This window comes from Lissotriton helveticus, chromosome 10, assembly GCF_964261635.1.
Source record: "Lissotriton helveticus chromosome 10, aLisHel1.1, whole genome shotgun sequence".
NCBI lineage: Eukaryota > Metazoa > Chordata > Amphibia > Caudata > Salamandridae > Lissotriton > Lissotriton helveticus.
In genome coordinates, this window is record NC_136071.1 from 1,194,186,094 (window position 1) to 1,194,211,055 (window position 24,962).

The 24,962-nt window shown below is 44.9% G+C and overlaps 1 protein-coding gene across 7 annotated transcripts in view; it reads left to right on the plus strand.

Moving 5' to 3' along the window:
• The window catches only part of LOC144784933 (exocyst complex component 1-like), a 1,012,560-nt gene that overhangs the window by 373,659 nt on the left and 613,939 nt on the right, over positions 1-24,962 (plus strand). The window lies entirely within an intron of this gene.

Sequence of the window (24,962 nt, forward strand, 5' to 3'; positions counted from 1 at the left end):
CAGTAACCAAGATCACAAAGAGCACGTATCCATAAAGGAAATAAATGAGACCAACCATTTATAAGTTTAAAGAAAAGTAAGAACAGGGAACATACTAATATAAGTTTCAGAGTTTAGACTCAGTATTTTGTCTAAAGGACGGGGAAAATAAGGAACATACTAGAATTTCACAGTGAAATATTTCCCCATAAAGAGGAACTATAAGTAAAGTACGAATGGACCATACTAATAAACAGGTGCAATTACTTGAATCGACTAAAGGATTGGTAATAAATGGAACATGCTAGATTAACAACAAATAATGTATGACTTGTTCATTTAGTGGTGCGGAAAGAATGGAAAATCAAAATGTGCAAGAGTATGACTTTATTGAAGCAAAGAAAGGAAAAATATAGAAGATGCAGAGTAGATTTTCAGCACTATATTTACCTAGTATGGTGTGAAGACCAACCCTGGCCATGGGTCAGTTAAGGACGGGAAGGACCCCAAGGGAAGACAGTCACCACTAGGCCAACAGATGCAGAATGGATACCCCAGGACAGGACAGGAAAGCCAGAGTAGGTTCAGGACGGGACCACCAAGGTAAGACCAGCACCCGCAGTTCGGAAGCAACGCCTGCGCTCCACCCTCGCTGCAGCTATCAGTCAGAACCCCGATTGGGTTATCGAATTCCCCAGCAAAGTGCTCCGCCAGCACTTAAGGTTTTCAAAACCCCGCTTGAGTCTATGGAAATTACGGACAGAGTGCTCCGCAGCAGTCTGTATCAGTCACCTATTGAGTGCGTTGGGTCAGTGACAGGTCAGCTATTCGGACAAGTCGGACAATTTCTCTAGCTAAACCTAGGCTAGTTATACTGTTTTCAGGTCAGTGTACCACCCCCCAATTGTTGCAAGTGTAAGAATTCCCAATTTCGATTGGTCCACAAGTAGGCCAGGTTAACACACCAACCACATTTCATTTCTACAAGAACTAATTCACATATTCTGGGACCGCCTATTTGAATTTGGGGTTCCCATGACATGTTCTACAAAATACAATGGATTATATACAATTGTTGCATTTGCAGGACAGTTCGGCTTTGTTCTGCTGGGTTGCAGGTCACTTTCTCAGGAGCATCTTGGCTATGGCTGCCAGCTGGCTGAGTTCCACTGGTACAAGGTTTTCTTCCCTCTGCCAGGATGACATGCGCAGTAGGGACTTCTAAGATGGGGTTTGGACTCCCTCCCAGGCCCAAGCATTACGATACATGAAAAGTAAGCGAAAACAAATTAACACACAGAAATAAATGAATACACTGTATACCAGTGTTCTTCAATCTGTGGGGCGCGCCCCACTGGGGGGGGCGCGACACCTTCCCAGGGGGGGCGCGCCCTCCACTACAATCTGACCTTTGTTCCGTCCTCCGTGCAAATCTCCCAGGAGGGGGTTAATTCACAGCGCTGAAATGCTTCAACAGCAGTGTGATACAAGGAGTCTCCTCTGCTAAAAACGAAAGCAAACAAACAGACACGCTTTCGGTTTTAGGAGAGGAGCCCCCTTGCCTCCCACTGCAGCTGAAGCATTTCAGCGCTGTGAATTAAACCCCTCCTGGGAGAGTTAGCTCTTCCCAGAAGGGAGACAAAGTTTCCAGAGTTCGAGTCTCGGCATTGAAGCTGAACATCCTGTGATTCTGGGCAAATCACTTAATCTCCCCGTGCCTAACAAAAAAAAGTGAATATGTCCTCATGTAATGCAACTTGTGCTATGTAAAGCACTCTGATACCTGATTCAGGTCAAGTTCGCGCTATATAAAACTCACTAAAAAAAAAAAAAAGTGGCCTCTAGCCCAGGGCCCCAGCCTTTCAAAGGGGGTGGGAGTGTGTGTGTGTGTGGGGGTGGGGGTGGTGGTGAAAGAGCCAGCACTATTCTACAGTCTTCCCTCATTACCTTGAATCATTTTAAAACATAATGTTGTAAATAGCGCTTTTCAATTATTCATTTTCAATGTGTATAAGTCTATTACAGACATTTTGCAGACAAAATGTGTTTATGCGTCATGCGACATCCATATAAAAAGTCTATTTTAGATCAATACATGACCTCACATATGAGAAATAGAAGGGTGTGAAAGATTATTTGCAGTAATATTAGTGAACTGCTGTTGTGTTACATACTGAAAACACACATCACTATCTCTGAATATCCGATGTACACACATTTAGTATTTGACCAAAGAAGGCATGAAAGAGCCGAGACTAGATCATAAAATCAAAGCTGGTCTGAACAGGGACCCCGAAAATACATTTGGCCCACAGGCCGAAAAATCCTTAAAACGTCCCTGAAAGTTTCTTTTAAAATTACACAGGCAGGCGCGCAAAATGCCAGCCAGCCATGTGTTGTTTAAACAGCTTGCAAATTGCAGTTTACTAAACAATCTTATTGTATTGAATGTTATTCGCTGAATATGCCCGGAATGTGCGCGTGGCGGTCGAGTCCAGAAATTTCTGTCAGGTGGTGGGGGGGCCCAACATCTAAAAAAAATAAGCTGGGGGGGCTTAACCTACAAAAGTTTGAAGACCTCTGCTGTATACCATGATTCTCTTCCAGGGGATACTCATTAATAGTCATAAGCACTGAATTATCTCCGCCCATGAGCGGGAACCCGGAACACATAACAATATACATATATATGTGTAAATATATCAAAAAGTACATTGTACTAAAATAATTATACACATATACATGTATAACAACCATAATATGCAGCCTAACATATACACATAGGCTAATAAAGCCAACCTTACACACGTTCTGAAGCATGAAAATATGCTAAATATAAATGCAATAAACAGGCATGAGCCTAAAATGCATTACATAACCATGAAAAAACTTTTTTTTTCATCAAAGAACCTGTTGTAAACAGTTATTAGCCTAAAAGGCTGCATATGAAAATTTGTCTGTGTACAGAAAATCAGACTGGCACCCTGCCTTTAAGGCCCCAGAGAATCTGCACACTTTGCCTTTAAGGCCTCCAGGAGAACTCTGTTCCCATCATGCACCACAGGTGACAGTTAGGTCAGTTCTTTTTTCCGGCTTGTTCTGTGAGGAACCTGGAACTTGAGCTCTGCTCATTTGTAGTAATTTTCTGTCAGAAGTTGGTTTTTTCTTGACATTTTTTGACAAATAGTACTTTGGTGGTGTTTATTACCTTTTTTCTGACTAAACTGTTGTGAATGTTTTAGTCAGTATGCCACCTTTATTTTATAAATGTCCTTCCTGTGGGAAGAAAATGGCAAAAACTGATCCACACTCTGTTTGTGTGGTGTGTCTTCCTGATACTCATAAGGTGGAAGATTGTTATCATTGCCTCAACCTTTCTAGTAGGACTTTAAAAGAAAGAGAGAAAATGAGGCTTCTGGGCCTTCTGGAGAGAGAGAATCGTGGTGAGAAGAGTTCTAAGGTTTTCTTATCGACTTCTAAGCCACCTTCTCAGCCTAAACGGCGAAGATCAGCGTCTCCAGAAGGTAAAACGAAGAAAAATCGACTCCAGGAAGCTTTTCCTGCGAAAAAGAGGCGTTCGACGTCGAGATCCAGATCGCCGTCAGCATTGTCGGCGTCGAAGAGGGCTCCGTCGACGAGGCCTCCGTCGACGTCGAAGACTTCGCCGGTGAGGCAGAATACAGCGTCTCGACCTTCGCCGTCGAGATCTTTATCGACGTCGAGACATCTGGTGTCGATTGCAGTAAGGACGATGTCGGGGGTTCAACGCTCGACGCGACGTCGAAGGAGAAGATGCGTTCGACGTCGAAGGATCATGGGTCGACGTCGAAGAGTAAAGTGTCGACGTCGAAGGATCATATGTCGACGTCGAAGAGTAAAGTGTCGACGTCGAAGGAGATTCATACATCGTCGTCGAGGAAGAGATCGACGTCGAGAGGAAGATCGAAGGATTCGACGTCGAGGTCTAAGAAGAGGAGGTCAAAGTCTCCATCGCGACGTAGATCGGCGTCGAAGCATGCTTCGGGCTCGAAGCATGGAATGTCTAGGTCTCCCCCACCTGTGCACAGGTCGGCGTTGAGACTGTCACGATCAGTCTCTCGGACCTCAGTTAGGTCTTTGTCGAGGTCAGACATAAGTCCTGAGCATAGAGTGGTTTCTTCACCGCAGGATCAACAGAAAGATGCGGTGGGACACGAGGCAGTGCATCAGGATTCTTCTATGGTGGCTCAGTCGGGCTCTACCTCAGGCCAGGCAGATGATAGACAATTGGTGCCCAGTCAGCGGACTCCATCTAACTCAGTGGTATCTGAGCACAGTGTAGTCTCCGGAGCTTCCAAGTCTTCAGCAGACCTGAATATTGTGCAGGTGTCACCTGAGGTTTCACCTGAGCGTGTAGGTCGGCCCATCAACTTGTCACCGAGATGGCTGGAAAGTCTTCGGCATTGGAAGATGCGTCCATTATTGGGTGACAGAGCTCCGGTTCCTCGGACGGAGCTGCAAAGAAGATCACGTTCGAGATCATTGGAAAGAGAGAAATCTCGATCAAGGGAGCGAAGGAGGCAGCGATCTGCAACTCCTCAAGAGAAGCGTAGGACTCCTGCTCCATCTCCTAAGTCTGTAGAAGGACGGAAATCTCGTTCAAGGGAGCGTAGGAGGCAGCGATCTGCAACTCCTCAAGAGAGGGGTAGAACTCCTTCTCCGTCTTCTAAGTCGTCTTCGTCTTCTACAAGATCTTCATATAGAGACTATTCTCCCACAATATCATCTACTCCTCCGTCCAGAGTGTCTCCAGTGGATGATTTGGGCACATTTAATGATGTGTTATGTCGTGGGGCGAATAAGTTCAAGATCAAGATGGCAGTTCCTCAAATAGCAACGTCAGTCATCTTTGAAACCCTACATCACAAGACGACTGGTAGGCCTCTTCTGCCGTTAGTGCCCGGGTTGATAGAACCAGCGATGAAAACTTTCTTAACTCCGGCCACAGTGGGTTCAGGACCTTCTAGGATTGCAAAGAAGTACAAGGCTCCAGAGGAAGATCCTTTATTTTTGCGTTCTGACCCACCTCCAGATTCTCTTATTGTGGCGGCAGTCAGAAAAGCACATTCGGCAACATCTACCTCTTCTGCTCCTCCAGAGAAGGATAGTAAGAGTATGGATTCCTTGGGGAGACGAATGTGCAACACCTCAGGTTCAGTCATGAGAGTGGCCAGTGCGTCAGCCTTATTGGGCCGCTATGATCGTCTGCTGTGGGACTCAGTTTCTCGTTTTGCAGAAAAACTCCCTAAAGAGGATCAGAAAGACTTCCTGGAAATAGTGGAAGAAGGAGGATTGGTGGCTAATCAAAGCATTAGTGCAGCTGCTGATGCGGCGGATCTGTCAGCTCATGGTTATGCACATGGTGTTTGTGCTAGACGTACGGCTTGGCTTCGCCTTACGGGTCTAAAACCTGAGGCTCAGAGAAAGATGGTAAATCTACCTTTTAATGGTTCGACTCTGTTTGGATCTCACGCCGATGACGAAATGTCTAAAATGAAAGTGGAGTTAGACACTCTTAAGGCCGTTGGTCTTGAAAAGAAAAAAGAGTTTAAGCGTCGAGGTAATTTTCGTCCCTATGACAAAAGATCTTTTCAGCAGAGGGACCAACAGATGAATTGGTCCTCGCAAAATCAAGGCCAGAGTCAACAGAGATCGCAATTCCAGCAGAGGCGACCTGGACGAGGCAGAGGCAGCGGAAATAGGCAGCAATCATCAGCTACCAAGCAGCCTCAAAAACAATGAATGGAAGCTTCCTCCACAACCGTGTGCCACTCCGGTTGGAGGAAGTATTGTGTGTTATCTGGAAGAGTGGAAACAGATCACAAAGGACAAATGGGTACTCAATGTCATTCAGAGCGGGTACCTTTTGAAATTCAAGAAGCCACCTCCTGTCATGCGTCCTCTGAAAATGGTACAGTGGAACTTAATGCGCTTACAACAGGAAGCGGATGTCCTTCTGAAGAAGAATGCCATAGAACCAGTGCCTTTTCAACAGAGAGGTCAGGGCCTGTACTCTCGGTTTTTTCTTGTAAAGAAAAAAGGTCCAGTTACGGAGTTCAGACCCATTCTGGACTTGAGGCGTTTGAACAAATTCATTCGGAAGGAGAGGTTTCGAATGCTGGCTCTTCATCAGATTTTCCCTCAATTACACCAGGGGGATTGGATGTGTTCCATAGATCTGAAAGATGCTTATTTTCATGTCCCAGTATCCAGAAAACATCGCAAGTTTCTCAGATTTCAAGTAGGGGCTCGTCATTATCAGTACGCAGTGCTCCCCTTAGGCCTGAGATCAGCTCCCAGAACTTTTTCAAAATGTATGGCGGTAGTGGCTGCTTGTCTTCGAAAACAACGGATTTTCATTTATCCGTACTTAGACGACTGGCTTCTGAAGAGTTCATCCCCATCTTTACTGGAAGAACATCTTTCGATATGCCTCCAACTCATGTACAAGTTGGGTCTTCAAGTCAATTACAAAAAGTCCATATTGAATCCCACCCAGAAGATCCACTATCTGGGTGCACAACTGGACACGGCAAAAGAAAACGCGTGTCCTTCGGAGGAGAGGTGGTCATCCATCAAGACAAAGTGTGTGTTTCTCCTTCAGTCTGCACGTCCAACAGTTCGACAAGTGTCCTCTCTTCTGGGATCCATGGCATCGTGCATCTTCATAGTGCCAAACGCACGTTTGCAGATGCGTCCTCTACAGCAGTGTCTAGAAGATCAATGGAAGCAGAGGACGGGATGCTGGGAGGATCAGATTCTTCTCCAACAGTCTGCAAAAGATTCCATTCGATGGTGGATGAAGAAGACACACTTGATGAAGGGAGTTCCTTTTCATCAGGACCCACCAACGCAGACTCTGATCACAGATGCCTCTCTCCAAGGTTGGGGAGCACATATGGGCCCGCTGCAAGTACAAGGGCTATGGTCAGATTTCGAGAAAGGGTATCATATCAATCTACTCGAACTCAGAGCGGTCCATCTTGCTCTCAAGTCCCTGGCTCCATCTCTTCAGACTCGGTCCCTCTTGGTGCAAACAGACAATACAACTACAATGTATTACTTAAACAAGCAGGGGGGTACCAGGTCCAGGACTCTGTCCATAGAAGCTCAGACCATCTGGCACTGGCTACTTGCACGAGACCTGTCCATAACGGCTGTTCACTTGCCAGGGAGCCTCAACACGCAGGCGGACGACCTCAGCAGAGACTTCGTCGAAGCGCACGACTGGGTTCTCAACGAAGAAGTCGCGCACAGCATTTTCCAGGCTTGGGGAACACCAGACATCGATCTGTTCGCAGACGCGGCAAACGCAAAATGCCCCGTCTTCGCGTCCAGGTTCTCCCAGAAAGGATCTCAAGGGAATGCCCTTTTGATAGACTGGTGTCAAAATTTGCTGTACGCCTTCCCGCCGACACCGTTGATACCAGCAGTGATCAACAGGATGTACAAGACCAAGTCCAGAATGATATTGATTTGCCCAGAGTGGCCACGCCAATGGTGGTTCCCAGATCTCCTCCAGTTGTCAATCAGGCCACACAGGAGATTACCTTGTCGCCCGGATCTTCTGTCCAAACAGGAGGGGCGTGTGTTTCATCCCAATCTGCCCTCCCTGCGCCTGGCAGCATGGCTCCTGAAGTCATCCAGTACGGGCATTTACAGTTAAATCCGGAGTGTATGTACATTCTTAAAGAGGCAAAGCGGCCTTCTACAAGACAATCCTACGGATTTAAGTGGAAACGCTTTTTTCTTTGGTGTCAGAGCAAGGGTCTTGACCCTATTCGAGGCCAAGAACAGGTGATCTTGCCTTATCTTCTTTATCTTGCTGAGTCTGGTTTGCAGTTTAATTCTATCAGAGTCCATCTTGCTGCAATAACTGCTTATAGAAAATCGCCAACACAGATATCGTTTTTTCGGATGCCTGTGGTGAAGGATTTTCTAGAGGGATTAAGAAAGGTGTTTCCTCCAGTCAGGTCTCCTTCTCCACCTTGGGAGCTTAATGTGGTGTTGGCTAAGTTGATGGGCCCGCCCTTTGAGCCCATACATAAAGCGTCATTGCAACACTTATCTTGGAAAGTAGCATTCCTGGTGGCTATCACGTCTGCTCGTAGAGTGAGCGAAATTCAGGCTCTGTGTTGCAAGGAACCGTACACAGTTTTTCATGCAAACAGAGTGGTGCTCAGGACTCATCCTTCTTTTCTACCTAAGGTGGTGTCGGATTTTCATATTAACCAATCCATAACATTGCCTACTTTCTTTCCAAACCCTTCAAGTCCAGCTGAGCGGGCTTTGCACTCTTTAGATCTAAAAAGGGTTTTGAAGTTTTACTTAGATAAAACCAAGACTATGAGACACACAGACCGTTTGTTTGTGAACTATGGTCCTACGAATACTGGTTTGGCAGCATCCAAGAGATCCATTTCTAGATGGATAGTGTCATGTATCTTACTTGCCTATCAGCTAGCCCACAAGTCTTTATCAGGTAGACCTAGGGCTCATTCTACGAGGGGAAAAGCTTCTACAACAGCTCTCCTCAGGAATGTGGCTATGTCAGAGATATGTAAAGCAGCTACTTGGCGTTCAGTGCATACGTTTACACGCCATTATTGCTTGGATTCTGATGCGCAAACAGATGCTCAAGTGGGACAGGCATCACTGAGAAATGTGTTTGCTACTTCTAGTTAAACACTGTGTTGTTTGAAATATAGCTATGCTTTTATCTGTTCGCCCGCTTCTAGTGGGTATGAGCTTGCTACTCTATTCAGTGCTTATGACTATTAATGAGTATCCCCCGGAAGAGAAGGATTAGTTACTTACCTGTAATCCTAGTTCTCTTCCAGGGGTATACTCATTAAAGTCATAAGCACCCTCCCGCCTCCCCGGGCGAGCAGTGGCATTGAAGTTTTCAATATATAATGTAAAGTTTTAAGGGCAGTTTCCTGCTAATGTTTACTGTACCGTACAAAAGAACTGACCTAACTGTCACCTGTGGTGCATGATGGGAACAGAGTTCTCCTGGAGGCCTTAAAGGCAAAGTGTGCAGATTCTCTGGGGCCTTAAAGGCAGGGTGCCAGTCTGATTTTCTGTACACAGACAAATTTTCATATGCAGCCTTTTAGGCTAATAACTGTTTACAACAGGTTCTTTGATGAAAATAAAAGTTTTTTCATGGTTATGTAATGCATTTTAGGCTCATGCCTGTTTATTGCATTTATATTTAGCATATTTTCATGCTTCAGAACGTGTGTAAGGTTGGCTTTATTAGCCTATGTGTATATGTTAGGCTGCATATTATGGTTGTTATACATGTATATGTGTATAATTATTTTAGTACAATGTACTTTTTGATATATTTACACATATATATGTATATTGTTATGTGTTCCGGGTTCCCGCTCATGGGCGGAGATAATTCAGTGCTTATGACTTTAATGAGTATACCCCTGGAAGAGAACTAGGATACACATGACTATGCCAGGTTTGGTAATTACTTTGGTAGGTTTGCACAGCTGTAACCGTCAGAGGATGCTACGATGCTCAGTATCTGGAACACATCTGCCTCTATCAAAGGATGCTGCGATGCTCAGTGCCCGGATTTACATGACTGTGCCGGTTTGCTGTGGTACTTTGATGGGTTTGGTGTAAGTCTGTGTCTGTCAAATGATGTTGCGGTGCTCAGTGTCTGGGATACACATGACTGTGCCGGGTTTGCTGTGGTACTTTGGTAGGTTTGGTTTATGTCTGTCTGTCAGAGGATGCTGCGGTGCTCAGTTTCTGGAAATCCTATGGTAAGTGCTTGACTTTCGGAGTCTCCTTTAATTCGGGGGAGGTAGAAGTGCTCCCCCTGGTTCTTTGCACCTCTGCGGATAGTTGTCGTCACCCGGCCCCATGAGGCAGGGTCGAGTCTGCACGTTTCCTCTCTGCACATATTCAGGTCACCGCACTTCCTGTCTTCAGATCTAGGTGCTTCCGGTCTCTGGCGCGCTCATGCTCTGAACCAGCAGCAGCATCCTAGAGCGGTGGTGCCTTCTTCACTCGAGAGCGCTGGACCACGGCCTTGTCCCGTCACCAGAGGGCATCGACCCCAGATTCCTCTCCGTGTCCCCACAGAGGTAGGCAGGCTGCGGTGAATGCGTGTACCTACTTCCTATACAGCACTTAGGTATAGAGTTCAGACTGTAAGGAAGCCATGTGCCCAGGAAGACATCATCACACAGTTGAGTCAAGTGGGATGCTGGGATCAGAGTTCACGTCTGTGGGTTCGACGGCTGGCAGGGTTCACCCCCTCCCCTGGCGCTGCGGGGCTCCTGGGTCCCCAACTTTCACTCAGTCAAAGCCTTGATCCAGGGGAAAAAATACACAGGAGTTTAGATCCAGTTTTCTGCTGCGATCCCACTTTTGAAGGAAATTGTCAGCAAAAGTGAATTTGTGTTTCTTTTTCAGCAAAAGGTAATGTGCATATGTTTAAAGCAAAACGTGGCTGTAAACAATCTGCAGAAAGCTAGTGTGCGGATTCATCCTGAAGCTTTATTACTTTTGGAACTAGTTGCCGATTACTATTAGGGGACAACCTAATAGAGTCCTGTTAGGAAAATGCACAAAACATGGCTATTCCCCTCAGTGTCCCTGGAAACAGAACATGACACACGCTGCACTCAGCGTCAGGACGCCTCGGCATTCGTGCGCTCTATAAATACTTTACTTACTTACTTTTGGAGACGTTTTCTCCTGCACTGAAACAATAGAAGTGTCGTAAAATGTACAAAACCTTCCATAGACTTCTAGAACAATAAGGGACTCGAGGCCCAGAATATTGTGGCCCTGAAGGGCTCTGGTTGCAGAAATCTTCTGCTGTTCCCAAACACTGGTCTATGTTTCGTCGACATCAGGGAAGTGTTGAACACCCCTTGAAAACCAAGTAACTTCCGGCCCTGAATGTTATTCGCCCGGGTGACCTGGTTCAGTGACGGGTTTATGGGAGTGAAAAAATAGGAGTATTTGTAAATCGTGTCACGTTCGAAATGCTGAACACGTATTGGTTCTTTCGAGATAACGAAGATGCAATGTCAATTAAATGACACTGTACCCAGTAGGCACTCCTTCTGAGACGTTGTCTCATAATGGTTCACAAATTTGGTTCCGCTTGTAAAAATAACAAAGATACAAGAAAACTCCTTTTATCCTCTTTTGATTTAAGTGTTCATCTTAAATTAAATCCATTCCATTGTTGCTTCACAATGTCAATAATTTGTTCATATCTTTATTTCTTTGCACAAATTATGTCTCCTTCATGTGCATTGATCTAATTCCAAAATATACATCACTATGCATTTCGGGACAGCGCCCTTCATAAGGGGAATTACATTGGATCTGGAAAAAATGAAAAAGGAATACTGAACTGTAACCAGGTCTGTCTACTCTCCGGCAACACAGTACAAAAACTGGGGAGTCTCACCTTTATGTGCTGGTGATGATTCTTAGAGAAAATGTGACCATGCATCGCAATGTGCACTGTGAATATAAGCAGGTGAAAGTTCCATTATAAAACTGATGAAAAATGGGTGTTCGTGATATATTAATCTAACGGTGCCTTTGTGGATTTATGGCTCAACCAATGTTCACCACTGAGTGGTGTAATAAAGTTATTCAGCTCATTGAAACCAGTACTGCTGTATACACAATAGTATAGTGAAGCGACATACGCTGAAAGAGTTGTTTCAAACGCGTGGGGATATCATCATAATTGGTCGACGTGACCGGCAGTGATATTAAAGGACTAGTTGCGTGTCGTAGATAAAACGGTGAAGTGAAACCGTGCGCTAGTGTGAGCATAAATAAAATGATGATTAAAAGTAAAAACGTGCTGGTCGCGGCATGCGGGTCAATGAAAGATCTTAGGCAGAAACAACAAAAAAGTAACGCTATGTGCCGTGAGACGTCAAAACACTGTGGTGGCAATTGGTGTGAGTAAGCGTTGCTAGTGTGGGTTCTGGGACCCGTGTTGTCATGATCTTACCGCATTAAGACTCTGTGTGCTGTGCTGGGGCAGTGTTCACAGTCGGTAATGTGGGTGTGCGAGCGTAACGGTGCATTAAGTGCTATCTTCCTGGGTAATAAAAACAAAAAATGGACCAGAAAAACGTCGGCCATCTTGTAGTGGTGATTTAGCGACCTTTCAAACCATAAACTGTACTATACAAACCTATGTGTATTGTAACCCAAATAGTGGCTATCTGAAAGCGAAACGTGGTGAAAACATCTATGTTTGTGAATGAATATGATATATTCAAAAATAATAATGTTGTGCAAAAGATGAGTTAATAGTAATACTGGAAATAAAAGCATTATTTTTAAGAGTCAACATAGGGTGGAACATTGGAGTCAGCATGTTGAATCATTCAAAAATGTTTATAAAAAACAACTATATTCCATCCGATCATTGAGTCCCTTTGGATGGCAGGCATCCAATTTCTTTATCCAAAACATTTCGCGTTGTAATAGTCTTTTTCTGTTGTCGGTGCCCTGTTTGACAGGGACAGCCTTCAAAATCAAAAATCTTAGTTGACTGATGTTGTGTTTGTAGATTGTGAAATGTGCAGCCACTGGTGATTTTATAACTTTATTCCTGATAGTGCTCTTGTGTTCTGTCAGACAAACTTTTCTTTTTCTTTCTGTCTTCCCCACATATGGGAGGCCACACGGACATTTAAGTAAGTATACCAAGTTTTTAGTGTCACATGTTGCGTTGGTGAATAGTTTATTCTGTTTTCCAGATGTAGGATGGTTCAATGTGTTGTCTTGAATAAGAATATTGCAATGACTGCAGTTGAAACATGGTTTGGTTCCCATGTATGTAACACCTTTTTCTCTGGGTGTTGCTTCTATTAAGTCTTTAATATTCTTGGATCGTTGATATGCAAATAATGGCGAGTAATTGAAGATTCCATTAAAATCCGGTTAGTTTTTTATCATTTGCCAGTTTTTTAAGATGATTTTTTTCACTTGCGGGCTTTTGGTTGAAAATTTCGACACCAATGCTGATCTGTTGGTTGTCTTGTCCTTTGTGTTAAGGGATAGTAGGTTGTTGCGGTTTGTGGCTTCAGCCCGTTCTTTTGCTGTATTCAACACTGTGTATGGGTATTTCCTGTCCTTAAATCTTTCGAGCATTCTGTCTTCATTCTTCGTATATTCTCTTGGTTTTGAGGAAACCCTTTTTATCCTAAATAGTTGCGAGTATGGTAAGTGTTTCTTCAGTAATATGGGATGACAGCTGTCAAAATGTAACAAATTATTCCTATCTGTAGGCTTCGTATAAACGCCTGTTTCTATCTTGTTGTGGCAGGTTACTAACACATCAAGAAATGGCAAACTTTCCATGCTGACAGAGTGGGTGAACTGAATGTGATTGTCTATGTCGTTAATAAAAGAGATGAATTAATTTGCCTCTTCAGGTAGACCACTCCATATTAAAAAATTGTCGTCTATGTAACGCCAACATTTTTGTATTTTGTTGTGCCATCTCGGGTTGGTTAAGTTGTTGTCCAGTTCTAGGCGATGCATGAGTAAATTAGCGTAGCTGGGGGCTGCGTAATTGCCCATCGATGTATCGGCTAATTGTAAAAAGAATTCATCATTCCACGTAAAATAACTATGGTCCAAAGTGTACTGTAACAGCTCCAGTTAGAAGATTTTCAATTCTGCGACTGCGATTTTCACCTCCTTTCTCTCCAGCCGAGATATCACTTAAAGGATCAACAAGCGCCAACTGTACGGGCAGCTTTAATTAATGCGCGCTCTATGTTGAAACATGCTGCTAATATTTTCGAGCTCATACTCGATCATAAGCTAGACATCTTGTTTATCACAGAAACGTGGCTCATGGAGTCTTGCGCAGCAGTGGTCGAGCTGGCCGTCCCTCATGGTTACCGTCTAGCTCGGGCCGACCGTAGCACGGGGAGAGGGGGAGGTACTGCAGTGGTGTTCAGGGAAGCATGGGCATTTGTTTGTGAAAAATCCACGATCGTGTTGGAGGGGGAAGCGTTTGATTTCTCCTTTATCCTGATGCCCCATTTTACATTAGGGGGGACTTTGATCTATCGCCCGCCCGGACAGATTGGGTCATTTTTAAACTCTTTAGGCGAGTCCTTGGCAGAGCGAGTTCTTCGCTTCCCTAGATTTCTTCTTCTCGGAGACTTCAATATCCATGTAGATTCCCTGGGGGCCCCTGACTCATTGGCCCTTTTCGACCTTTTGTGTGTAACTCAGCTGACCCAGTGGGTCTCCAAACCCACTCACGCGCAGGGTCCCATACTAGATCTGGTGTGTTCGAACTTTGCACTAGATGTTAAAGATCCCCAGCTGGTGTCCTGGTCAGACCATGCCTTGATTTCCTTTTCATGGGACATGGAAAAGCCGTTTCGCCAACTACCTCCTTCCTCTGGGCCGCTTGCCCGCAAGATCAGCATTCCAGGTTTGGCTGAGGCCTTGTCTCATACGCAGGTTGTCCCTGCTGACGATCTGGCAGGGCAAGTCGACCAATTCAACACCTGGGTCAGCCATGGGGTTGAATCCATCTGTAAACCCGTGTCTAGAGCCCGCCAGCGTGAGCTCTCCTCTCAACCCTGGTATTTGCCTATGCTAAGAGATCTGAAGCTGAAGTGTAAGAAGTTAGAACGGCTATGGAGGGCGGCCTACTGCCCGCAAGCCAACTCTAAGCTGCGCTCTTCTCAGAGAATTTACTACACTGCGGTGAGGAAAGCAAAAAGCGAGTACTATGCGTCTAGAATTATGAAGGCAGACAATAATGGCAAATAGATCTTTGCCATAGTATAAAGCTTTCTGTCACCACAAGCTGAGCGAAAGTCTATCCCCGCCTCCGCAGGCTGGTGTGAGGAACTTTTATTCTTCTTTATCAATAAGATTAAACTTATTGAGGAAAGCTTAGCTCTGCCTGCCACCCCATCACACTTTCCATCTGATTCTACGACCTGCTCCCCCCCCCATTAGGTGCTTCTCACAATTCAATATGATAGAACTTCCAGATATCCTCACCATCCTCAAATCATTAAAATCAGGATCCCCTTCAGATCCCTGCCCTGCCAGGGTTCTGGCCGTAGTGGCTGATACCATAGGCATGGAAGTCACAGACATAGTTAACAGGTTGTTGCAGTCAGCAACGGTGCCAAGACAATGGAAGCAGGCCAAACTCCTTCCACTGTTGAAAAAACCATTGGCTGACCCGCTCATAATGGCTAACTACCAGCCTATTTCCCTGCTACCAGCATTAGCTAAAGTCTGCGAGAAGGTGGCCTTTCGCCAGCTGAATGCTTTTGTGGAGGATTCGGGGGCCCTCCACCCAGCACAGTCAGTCTTTAGATCATCTTTTAGTACGGAGACTGTCATTGTTGAGGTGACAGAGGCTATCAGGGAATGTCTGGACAAGGGCGGCAGAGCGGCTCTGATTTTATTGGACCTCTCTGCCGCCTTTGATACGGTACCTCACCAACTTCTCCTGGCGCGACTATCACACATCGGCTTCTCCGGGTCAGTGTGGGCCTGGCTGAAATCCTTTTTGAATTCCCGCTCCCAGCAAGTCTGGATATCCCCTTATTCTTCCTCGGCCAGAGAGGTTCAGACGGCGGTCCCCCAGGGCTCGACACTGAGCCCGCTCCTTTTTAACATCTACATGACCCCCCTGATCTTCCTGGCCGAAGAAATGGGCGCCAAGATTATGGCCTACGCTGACGACACTCAGCTTCTGTTCACCTGGGACGACTTGAACGCTGACACTGAAGCGGTGCAAAGATGTCTAGCCGCCGTATTCACATGGCTTGCCCAGGCAAAATTAAAATGTAATGAGGGGAAATCAGAAATCTTATTATACGGGCAATTTCCCTCTCAGTTCACAGAAGCTTTGTGGCCCTCTGATTTTTCCCGCCCTATATCTGAGGGCCCAGCAAAGAATCTAGGTATCAGGTTTGGTGACGACCTTAGGTTCACAGAGCACATAAAAAGACTCATGGGCGTCTGCTTCGGGACCCTCAAGTCCCTAGGCAGATTCTTTCCTTTGCTCCCTCAACCAGCCAAGGAGATGGTTGCCCGGGCACTCATCTTGTCCTGATTGGACTAGGCCAATGCGCTCTTCCTCGGCATTCCGGCATACTTGATCAACAAGTTACAACTTATTCAGAATGCTGTAGCAAGACTTCTTCTCGGCACTTCTAAACGAACCAGCATAAGATCACAAATGTGCTCGCTCCATTTGCTGCCGGTGGCCCAGAGGTTACAATTCAAGGCTCTTGTCCTAATACACAGAGCCTTACACGACTTTGGCCCCTCCTACATCAAGAAGAGAGTGGCCTTCTACATCCCTCAACGATCTTTAAGGTCAGCTGCCCAGCGACTAATGGTTGTCCCCCGCTTTCGTCGAGCTAGGATGGTTGGCCAGTCTCTTTCAGTTAAAACAGTCATTCTCTGGAATGCCCTCCCCTTGGCGCTGCGTCACACTCAGGACCTAAAATGTTTTAAAAAGCTCCTTAAAACTTACCTTTTTAAACAGGCCTATTAATTCACTTTTCTCGCCATCAGTTTACTACTGCTTCGCGCCAGGATACTCAAGAGTAGTTGTGCGCGCTACAAAAACCAATATAACAATTCCTGTTTAATGGGATGGTTAACTAGAAATGACTCTATTGCTTCAAGGCCTCTGTTGTGGGGAATGGATGTATATAATGCACATACATTGATGGTACACAAGAATCAGGGGGCCAACCTCTGCCCCGTGACCAAGAATCAAAATTCCACCAGTGATGGAAGTAGGATTTGAGGGTGGAAGGGTTTCATGAAAGCTTAATACTTTTAGCAACCTCAAGAGAACAACACTGCACCTACAACGTCTTCACTCAAGTACCATACCCCAAGCTTGAGGCGCAGAAGAGCGGCAGTGCTTAGAAGAGGATCACTCAGGGAAGATGGCTAATTGAGGAACTGCCTATTGGGGATCTTCCAGTTCCAGAAGAAGGGAAAACCAAGACCTTACGGACCAATCCGGGATGACCAGGAGCACCACCGCATGATCCTTCCAAATCTTTGTGAGAAAGTTGGGACTCAAAGGAATGGGGAGTGGTGCGAAGCTGTACGGGCCACCCCACATGCTTTGTATTTTTTTCTTTCTCCTAATATGGTTAATGTGGCTAGCTATACACCTCTGTGTTACTTCCATTGGGAATCTGGTCATGGAAAATTTGAATAAGAACCTTCAATGCATATCTGGACTCAATCAACCAACACAGCTCTAGGCCAGATTGAGAAAAAATATGTTATACTGCTATCTGAGGTGGAAGTTTGAAATGTTTTTGACAATCAACTTATAATAATAATAAATATTATTCTTTTTAAAGTGCGAACCTATCACACCTCAAGGGTTTCAAGGCCCTGGGGCCATCAGGGAGACTAAGTGAGCTATTGCCCAGAGTCACATGATGCTAAGCTGAGCTGCCGCCGGCTACCGAACTGCAGCCCCTGCTCCGGAGTCAGCCACTTTGGTCGCTGCGCCATACCTCTCCTTATGTGGCCCAAGAGAGTGAACTCATTGGCGGAGACATGGCCTTTCAAATTGATATCAAACAATTAGAAAAGTATTTTGAAGGTGAAAAGAACTTGGTAGTTTTCAGATACAAAATCTTTTTAATGGCACAAGGGCCTGATGAACCAGTGGAAGCATTTGTTGTGCCTTGAAACTTCTTGTCAAAGACTGGTACTTTGAAGAGTTCCCATCTCAACTAATCAGGGATCAACTTATTGAAAGATGTTCTTCTAAAAGCATTCAAGAGCGTTTGTTCTCTTCCAAAAATCCAACATTAGTAAAAGGTCTTGACAGGCAGATGCAGTGTAATAGGTGTTTTAGACTAATATCCTGCTTTGTTACTCATAAGTGAATTAAACTTGAGTCTTGGCCCAGCAGTCAGTTGAAATTATGCAGTAGGCCTGTCGCCTTATACATCCCTCTCTTACTGTAAGAATGCTGTGCATTAACTATGTGAAATATCTGATTCTGTATGTTTGCATTATTATTCTCTATAACTACATGCTAATTGTCCGTTCACTGAAGGTTTTTCAAATGCTGTTTTGTTTTTTGGGCTTTTCTAGTATGCCATTGTAATTGCAAAACTCAGTTCAGTTCAGTTAGTTTTTATTTCGACAATTAAAAATTATCATAAAAATACATAGTAACAATACATTTACCCTTAAAATATCATTAAATTACATTTCTGAACTTTACCGTAATATTTAAAAACAATTTAGATAAAATTAAAAACCAGCAGCAGGACATATAAATCACAAATAGAGGTAGACATGAGTTCCAATTCAAAGTTAGATCAATTTCTTGTATTTCTCAGTCTAACCGCTACTTTTAAAAAACTTGAGATGGCACACAAGGTATACATATCATTTGCTTTCTGTAGGAATAGCAGGGCTGCTTTCGCATGACGTAGTTTCTGTTTTCTAAGGATGTGAACCAGGAATCGGCGCCTAGGCAGTTGATAAAATGAACATAAAAGTGCAAAATGAAGGGTGTCCTGCGGAGACCTATTGTCGCAGCCGCAGGCACCCTTCTGCTCAATCGTTGTAGTAAAACCAGAAGGATAGGCTAAAATATTAGGTAAAAGATTGAGCCTAAAACGGCACATTAAAAATCTCGTCTGTTGGTTATACATCAGGAACAAATAAGATTCCATGCCCACCCCATTGGCCACAAAACCATGTGCAATTACTGACGTCTTGACCTTTGCCGCATTTACTCTAGTTGTTGCAAACTTTTCTAGAAGCAATTTCTTTACAGTAATTTTACAATTATTTGTAATTGGAGACAGGTCATAAAACACATGAGACTGGTCAATATTTATCAAAGTGTTTTTAACATATCTTAACCAGGGGATTTGCATTGCATTGTCCCTTTGCAGACAATCTTTGGTGATTTCCCTGCTCAATTCAGCCTCTGGGTTAGTCCATATTCTGATCCATGCGGTGATTGGCCTAATCTTCACTTGGTCCGAGATGTATTGGATCCCCAGTTCTGAGTGGGCAATATCAGCGGAGGTAGAAGGCGGGATTTTAAGAATTCTACAAAGAAACTTATCTTCTTAGGTCTGCAGCTTTTTCGCGTCCCTGAATCCCCACACCTCTGCACCATATAATGTTTTTGGCATAGTAACTGATCTGTACAGAGTCATTATTTGTTCAGGGCACCAACGCCCCAATCTATGCGCAAAGCTTAAAATAGCCCCATTAGAAGACACCAGTTTAGAACAATGTTCCTCCACCAATGGTTTAAAGGGTATACACCTGTTACAACGCATTTTTTACTCCGCACTACCATTACAACGCGACTTTTACTCCGCATATCATTACAACGCATTGCGCTGGGGGGCGCTCTAGGATAGGGAATAAGTATAATTTACTATCCAACACCTTCCCTAGGGTCCACGGGGACTGGAGTTAGAATAGTAAATTATACTTACCACTATCCAGCGCCCCAAGGCGCTATGCGTTGTAACGGTATGCGGTGTAAAAGTCGCGTTGTAATGGTCTGCGGAGTAAAAGTATGCGTTATAACGTCATACATCCGTTTAAAGTGCATATCGCCATCCAGCAAGAGGCCCAGATAGGGAAAAGTATTAACTATTTCCAGCGTGTGTTTCCCTATTTTAAACACAGGCTTCTTAGCTGGTTTCTTACCGGCCACCATGACAAAGGATTTTTTTAAATTTACCGCCAGGTCCAGGTCGGCCATAAACTTCACAAAGTCGTTCACCAGTTGTTGTAGGCTACTCGGTGTGCGGGCCAGGAGCACTGCGTCGTCCGCATATAACAGTGCTGGGATCTGGCGCGATCCTACTCTTGGGCAATCCAGGGCAAGGGAAATGAGGGTGCTTTCCAGTCCATTGATATATAATGAAAAGAGAAAAGGCGTAAGGATGCATCCTTGCCTTACGCCTCCTGAGCAGGGGAAAGGCTCAGTTCGCCGCCCCTCTGGGCTGACGCGCACCCTAGCCGTGGTGTTCCAGTGGAGCTCTTTTAGAATGTTAATGAGCTCCGCCTCCATTCCCATATTGTACATCATGGCCCATAGTTTGCTTCTATTAACATTGTCAAAAGCAGCAGCCAAGTCCATGAACCCCATAAAAACAGTACCACTACTAGCTTTGGTGTATTTGGCCGTTAACAGATACAAGTTCAAACACTGGTCACTAGTAGATCTGCCCATACTGAAACCGTACTGGATATCCGCTATGGTATGGTGTTCCTCCGTCCAATCCATTAGTCGATTCAGGATCACCCGCCCTAATATTTTCGCAGAGCCATCGATTAAGGAGATCGGCCTATAACATTTGGGATCTTCTCTGCTCCCTTTCTTAAAAATAGGTACAATCAGTGCGGTAGACCAAGAACGTGGTAGGCCAGACCTAATGGCTGCATTAAGGACCCTTGTTAAAATTGGTGCCCAGAGATCTATGTTGCTTCTGTAAAGGTCTGGGGGTGTTCCATCAGGTCCTGGTGCTTTATTGGGGGTAAGACCTCGAATCGCCGTTTTTAATTCTTCCACGGTGAAAGTTACTTCTACACTCCTGTCGCCCTCCCAATCTCCCTCCTGGACACCCGTCTTAGTGTTATTATACAGGCCCTCAAAATGCTTAACCCATTGGTCTGGGAGGATGCTAGAGGTAATGGCTGGTGCTGAATTGGCCTGGAAACATGGCCTATTCACAATTTTCCAGAATTCAGAGTAGTCCCTATTTTCACCTGCCTCTCTTAAATCTGCCCAGACTTGTGCCTGCAGTGCTGCTTTCCTTTCCCTAACACTAGATTTATAGATTTGCCTATATTTGGCTACTAGTGCGATATTCCTTGGTTTGCATTTGAGGGCTTTTTTTAGGTTCCTCAATGCTTTGGAGCAGGTTGTATCAAACCAACGTGGATGGTTTGTTGTTGTCTTGGCAGAACCGTTCGCTTCCAGCAGTTTATCTGCTAGTTTTGTTAGGGATTCAAACGCTTCTACTAGATCTAGACCTTCTATTTGGGGGTTCAGGCATTCTTCTATGTATTTCCCCCCTTTTTGGATTAGGGCTTTGTAAAATTCCTGGGGGTTTATTTTTATCCATTTAAGTCGCCTCCCCTGGTCTGCAGGCTGTAGCCTGCCCTCCCTTTTGTTGATCTTTCTCCTGCGACTCATGTGACTTAGTTCTACAGCTAATGGGTTATGGTCGCTGAAGGGGCTCCACTTTGTTATAACCTTTGTAATTTGTGGTGTCGCAAAAGCTGATATAAGTATGTAGTCGATTGTTGATGAACAACCTCTACCTTTAAATGTGGGGACATGCGTACCCCCCCTCTCCTGTGCTACCATATCCATAGTGTGGACTAATGAGTAAGTATCTATTAATGTAGATAGTATTGTGCCTTCCTGAGTGTGCTCAAAGTGCGGCCCCTTTCTTAGTGGACAAGCATCCCAATCTGTTAATGTAGTAGGAAGGTTTGGACAAAGGTGGGAGTTGAAATCACCCATCAATAATATAATTGGGCTCCCCCCCTCTTTTCTCTGTTCAACCTCTTTGCTTAATCTATCATTTAACTCCAATACGGCAGCATTCTCCCCATGTACGGGCCCTGGGTTATAGATGTTAAAAAGTTGTAATTTCTGTCCTCTGCCTTGGAGTGTTACTGCCTGGAGGGTATGCAACGTCCAGAGTGGCACAGACCATTTCCCTTCTATGGTTAGGTCAACATAGATAGATAATCCTCCTCTCGCTCTCCCTGCTCTGCTTTCCTGTGCTGGGACCGCAAAGCACTTATAACCCTCTATCTGGTACAATGCCGGGTTAAGTGCCCATCTCTCTTGGAAGGCAAGTATGTGATAGCCACGAAGTTCCTTCCTCCAGTCTGGATTTTCAAATTTAGCAGCTAGCCCTTCTATGTTCCAGGATATAATATTTATCTTTCCCTCCTGGTCTTTTTCTTCATTGGGGTCCTGGGGCAGTGGCTTAACATCAGTCACTTCCTATTCCCTTCCCTATTTTATCCTCTATCAGTGGGAGGGGAGCCATCTCTCTCAATAGGTGGGGTGCGGTCTACAACTTGCTTTCCTTGTCCCTTACTTTGCTCCTTCGCTACCAGCTCATTGGTCAGGTCCCTGCTTCTCTTGACCAGTTGAATCCTAGTTGGTAGCGCTAGTCATTCATTGTGATCTAGAGTCTGCAAAGGGCTGAATCTATTGGTCCACTGTGGGGCTAGCTGGTGTGGGAAATACTGAGTAGTAAAATCATTATGCCTAACCCAATGGTCATCCACAATTCTTCCTCTGGTGCCCTGTTTAGGATTTGGGGGGTACGCAACAAGTTTTCTGGGGTGAAAATAACCTAGTGGCATTGTCCTAATTGTACTTGTGGAGTTTCTATTTTGATTGTCCAATATATATTGCACTAAGTTTGGGTTTTTAAAATTTACAATGATGCAGTTTCCTTCTCTATCTTTTCTTCTCCTTCCCTCCCAATTTACCCTTCTTACATGTAGGATTTCCCCCTGTTCTTCCCCCTGCAATGGTCTATGGATGTTTAACCAGTTGACAATCTTGCCTTTAAGTTCCATCTGCGATTCTCTCTGTCCTATTCTGAGTTCGGGGACCCCCGTAAATATGACTGCAAAGGGACTGGCTTCCGGCTGGAGGTTTACATATGGCAAGTGAGCTTGGTGTCTGTCATAATGCGCAAAACCTGATTGGGGATCCAACTGCTTGGGGATAGCAGATGCTCCTGGGTACGTATGCCCAGCGTCTCCCTGTCCCGGTCCTTTATCATTGTCCCTAATTCCCTGGGATTTCATTCTACCTTCCTGACCCCTGTTAACTGGTGGTGTTGACTCAGCATGCACCTGTACAATACTACAGTGTTCATTGCTCACACAATTGTTGGTTTGACGGGTTTGCTGGGGTGGAGCAGGGATTTCTAAGCTAACACTCCCTTGTTGATTAACAGTTTGTGCATCCTTGATCTTGCCCTGCTTCAGGATTTCATGTGCTATTTTGTCCAGTCTACTGGTCAGTGGTTTGATTTGGCTTATTATAAAGGATTCTAGATGTTTTTGGAGGTCTAAGATTATCTCATTCACCCATCCCGGAGGGATACAGCGGCCACTAGTTACTGTTGTAGAAACCTCTTCCCCCCTAACTCTTGGTTTTCCACTCCTTGCGGGTTTCTTAAGATTTTGTGCTTGTGGGTTTTTCCACCCCCCTTTTCTGCTTCTCTTGTTAGATATTATGGTTTCCCCTGCCTTCATCAGTGGTTCATACTCTATCACTATCTGGGCGCATGGGACATCATTGATGGAATCATTCTGTGAATCATTAATAGATAGCAAACTGCCATTCCCATCCCCAGTCAGCGTGGGCGAGAGCGGCACAGTGGTTAATGTCATAGAAATACGTCTTTCTGTGCGTTCTATCTCACCCGCCACCTTTTGTAGCATTAAATCTATTGCAGTTTGGGTATTTTTGTGGAGTGCCGGGATACTACTCTCTACCCCTGGCTTTTTTGATCTCAGGGGTGTATCTGATTTGCTCTTGGTGGAACGAGTTTTGGGTTTTGTAGCCATGGTGTTTAGTATGGTTTTTTGAATATTCGTTCCTCTTTTATCGCAATGGCCTAAGTCAATATTCGTGTGGCACCTTTCACCACCCGTGTGGGCTTTTATAAGCACAGTTGTAAGTCATCCGCTATTTGATGTCCCCAGTATATTAGTGCCCAGTATAATCGTACATTATCGTGCAGCCAAGATTGGTGGCCCGTCCCGTCCCTGGTCGTCCCCGGACGGCCACAGACGGCCCGCCCTCTGCCCGGGCTCAGCCCGGCGTCGCCCGCGCGCGTCCCGCGACGCGGAGGGAGCGTCCTGTTTTTGTAGCACCTCCGGGCGCGCAGCGTCAGGCAGCAGGAAGTGGGCGGAAGTGGGCGCAAGGCTCCCTGGGAGCTGTAGTCTCCAGCCGCGGGCCGCGAGATGGAGCTTTGCGGCGCGGCGAGACCACAGCATTTGGGGCCCAGGAGTCACGAGCGCCTGCCTGTCCAGCAGGTCCAGCAGGTAGGTGTCCTTGATGCCAATGATAGCCCCCCGCTCCACCGAAGGGAGCGTTCTGTTTTTGTAGCACCTCCGGGTGATCCAGCGGCCTATAGAAAATATATCATAAACAACACTACCCAACTTCATAACCTATAAACAAAATTCTATACTAAATATGGACCCATTTATAAACCTGACATATTTTGGGCCTACTGAATCAGGTGGTCAAATTAAATCTATATACACATTATCTACAAACTATATACATTTTATACATCTGCGAAAGGAATGTTGTCATTAGAATAAAACTATACCATTTAAATGACCACCTTTGGCGACGTGATCTAGCTAATAGTAACCTATACTCCTGAATAACCAAGACCAGCTTGTTTGTCAAAAGTAAGATTTTATTTTCTAAATTATGGTATATAAATTGATAATTTTATAAATGAATTTTATTTGCAATAAAGCAAGCATAATTGTAAGGAAATATGAGAAAAATACAATTTAAGCAAGTAAATCAAATTTAAAATGAATATATAAAGTTTAGCATTTCTAAAACCTAATTCCCTAACTGAACTAAATAGATAGAAATTAAAGAAAAGTTCTTTGAGGATTCTTACGTGCTCCACGCAAAGTCCAACAGCACATCACCCTCATCGGAAAGTCAGAAAGCAGCAGCCAGCCCATCCCTAAGGGCATGACTTTTTATACCTTTCTATGCTAACTAAACTACGCAAAGGAAAGTTTTCAGAAATCTTCGACGTCCCATTGGCTGAGAGTGACAAGTGACATGTCACCCAGTTTTCAAAAAGTTCCACTAAATCATATTTCTTAGA